The sequence below is a fragment of the Zerene cesonia genome, unplaced genomic scaffold (genome assembly GCF_012273895.1).
Source record: "Zerene cesonia ecotype Mississippi unplaced genomic scaffold, Zerene_cesonia_1.1 Zces_u002, whole genome shotgun sequence".
NCBI classification, from domain to species: domain Eukaryota; kingdom Metazoa; phylum Arthropoda; class Insecta; order Lepidoptera; family Pieridae; genus Zerene; species Zerene cesonia.
In genome coordinates, this window is record NW_024045132.1 from 3,484,339 (window position 1) to 3,488,025 (window position 3,687).

Consider the following 3,687-nt stretch of genomic DNA (forward strand, 5'->3'; position numbering starts at 1 on the left):
TTTGACCGAAAGTTTGGGTCAAAGGATGAAATGTTGCTTTAAAACTTACGCCTGATTAGGCTGCTGAGGAAGATTTCTTTGTATGATGTATACGGAGGCTGGGCTCATTATTATGATACTCCAATATACTACAAATATTTCTATTAAATATAACACCGCGACTTACAAACACACCGACGGTATGAAAATCAAACTTTACGTTTTAATGCTGATGAGTCTGTTCTGATCTTACAGTGTATAGTTTTGTTATTTAAAGTAGTTAAGTTGGTGTGACAAAATTGTTCGTTTTCTATCTTTCTTTAAAAAACCTACGTGTTGGTAGAGGTTAGTTGGTAGATGAAAATGTTAAATACCGTCAATATTTATACTGTGTATGTGCACAGTGGTCACACCACTCTATAGTGTTCGACATTTGATCCATTGATTAGTGTTTTTTGGACACATCTCCAATAATAATAAGCAACATGACGTAATTAAGTACATAAATAATTAAATAATTATATAGTATTGTATAATCTGTGATACAATATCAATTAACCCACACAGAGTATCATCCACTACATTTATTAATAGAAATATCTGGAACGTAATTAGATACAGGATATTACCAACTTCTAAGCAACACTAAATATTCAATCAAAAGCGAGCAGCGAGCAGAACTAGGTGCAGTTAATTAAGCTAGACTCGAGCTAGACTCGTCGTATAGACTTAATCCTTTAAGCTCAGCATTGATGTCACGTCTACTCTTTTGGGGAATAGACCCTGTATTCATGGACTTAATCGATTTATAGACGGAAGTCTAATTTATAATCGGGGTAAAGATTTTTCAGAACAGATTTTGCGCAAAGATAGTAAAGTAATGGATGGTATGGATGGTACTGACATGGAGTATCTTACTCGAAATAAAAGGATATGACTGAAAAGTCATTATCATAAGATAATGAATTTAGCTATAGTATAATATATATTACTAGTGCCTAAAGGGATTATTTTTTCATACTTATTTAATAAATATTGACAGTGTTTTAATCAATCTTAACCAATCTTGCCAATTGCCGTTCTAAAATAATTAAACGAAGAATTGATATAATACAAAAATATAGATAAAATATTTAAAGTTATTTCAGTTTAACATTAGCATGCTAATTAATATAATTGACAGGTTCTCATCAAGTTATGTTCTCGTCTATCATTTAAATCCTAAACCCATTTTTCATTCAAACTAAGATTTTCATTATTTGAAGTTATAAGTGTTTACTAAAATTAAGATTTAAATTTACCAGTTTTACCACCATTAAGGACTAGTTGTTGCTACGACCCTCTGTTTATTCTGTGCTTTATTCTGAACGTGGTTCACCGTCGGAAATGATTTAAAGGGAACGAGGGCTTGTAAATATTGATTCATTTGGATTCATTCAGCCTCTGTACACATAGCCCCGATATAAACTTTAATAAAACATTTTAAACTAATGTTATTAAAAAGAGGTAGCTTCATATTGTATTTTTATTTTATTTTACTGTATATAGCATTACGTATATACAGATGTCCGGGATTTGTTGCACCTACTATTATCTATAGAATTTTCATTTTTCAGACGTTTTTTTATTCGATTTCATCTTAAACTGTGTGTTACATCCCTAGCTTCGCGGCGGGCACAAACCACGCCGCTGAATGCGGTCATTGAATCTTAAACCTTACAAAGAAGGGCAAAGATCGGCACGTTGCTACTCAGGGGTGTACATTTCATATGTAATGTATTTATGAATTTATCAAATATAACATAACGCGTTTGGAATGTTATAGACATGTTTAACGTAACGGTGTATGGAAAACTACTGGGGTTAAATAACATAATGAATAAATCGCATTTGAAATCCCATAAAAGTATTTAATTTAGTTACAGCTAACCTACTATAGTATAATTAGTTTTACGAGTAAATAGGCGATTTGTTGCTTGGTTATGGAACAAGAGCTCATCACCAACAAACTGCTTAACAGTTTGGCTAAAATTCGTCAAGGTTATAATATACAATGTGAAAAAATATTATAAAAAAACTTATCAATCTCTTCTTCGAATATGCTGTGTGAGAGGTAGTAATACTATTTTAGAAATTATAGTAAAACTATAAATAATACCTAATACATATTTGCAGAGGTAGGGCTTCGGGCCTCACGCTCCCTCATCGCACGTAACACAGCAGCAAGGGTCGTAGCTACGGGTGAAATGCAAGTATTTTATATATGTTTTTCCTTTTCACGCATTTATCGGAGCTGTTATTCTAACCACACAAATGTACACGAATATACATAAAACATTGAATATAACAATCCTGTGGTCTTTATAAAAACAAGAAACCCTTACCATAAACCCAGATTGGTCTTGAACCCGGCCCTCATCAACATTACGTGACTTGGTTGCTTATACTCCATCGTATATATCCTTGGACCAGGGATATCCCTTACAATAACTATCGTATTACGTTATTTGACTGAAGTCACCCCAATCACGATTGAATACCTAATGGTCTACTTGGATTATGTAAAGGTAGGGTTGAGATTCTAGATTTTCTCCAATCGTTTCGTGGTTAATATTTGTATCGATGTTTTCAAATGTAATAATTTTCTGTTGGATATCGAGAGCATTGTGTGTGTGGGTGTATATGTGTGAGTAGGTAAGTAGTTTCTTTTTACATAAACACATGGGTATGAGTTGAAAAATTTGTTGAGAATAAAAAATGTGATGAAGTTAGTTAAATATGTAAGTAAATTATATACGTATAATATATTATTAACTATCGTTTCAATAAAATATAGAATTTTACTATACATTAACTGCATCCCGCGGTGTCACCTGCATTCATTTGATAATTTATTGGCCGTGTCATAATGTAAACATTACATAGGCTAAAGCCTACCGTGATAATTAGACACTCAAATGTATATAATCTAATCTATAATTTAGTATCGAAAATAATTCCACTCGGAGAGTAATTTCTGAAACTTCTAGAAAATTTACTTCGAAGCACCGATAATTTTGCTTTATATTGCTTAAACCTAACCATAACATGAAAACAAAAATCCAAATAGAGAAGATTACAATATACGGAAATACAAATTAGCATAAAATTTCAATACTACGTAATAGTTCGCTTTGTTTAATCAATAGCAATTTGTGGCTAATTTTCAATTGTACGGCTCCGAGCTATTTGCGTATCATTAGTTTATCAATTACATAATATTGTATTGTGCTGTGATTTATAACGCATGCTCTAGTGATATAGCTGAAGGAAGTAAATCCTTTACACGCTTTTGTGTGCTAAATACGAAGGTATAATCATGAGTTGGTACAAAACGCTGTGATAGAATTTAACAAATAATTATACTAACGTAATAAATATAAACACACGTTATAAAAAATAATTCGTACCTACTAGTGAGTGTGTATTTGTGTATACATACATGTGTGTATGTGTGTAATTTTGTAAATGTGTAATTATGAAATTTGTTTTTAATGAAAATACATTTTCTATCACAACACGTTGCAGAATTTGACATTGTATGTCATTGATAGGAAAGATAATAAAATATAATAGTTTAAAAAAAACTAAAAAACATGCTTTAACAAAAATCATATTTTGCAAATTGAAAACTGGAATAATTTTATCAAATTAGTGTATTGTCATCGG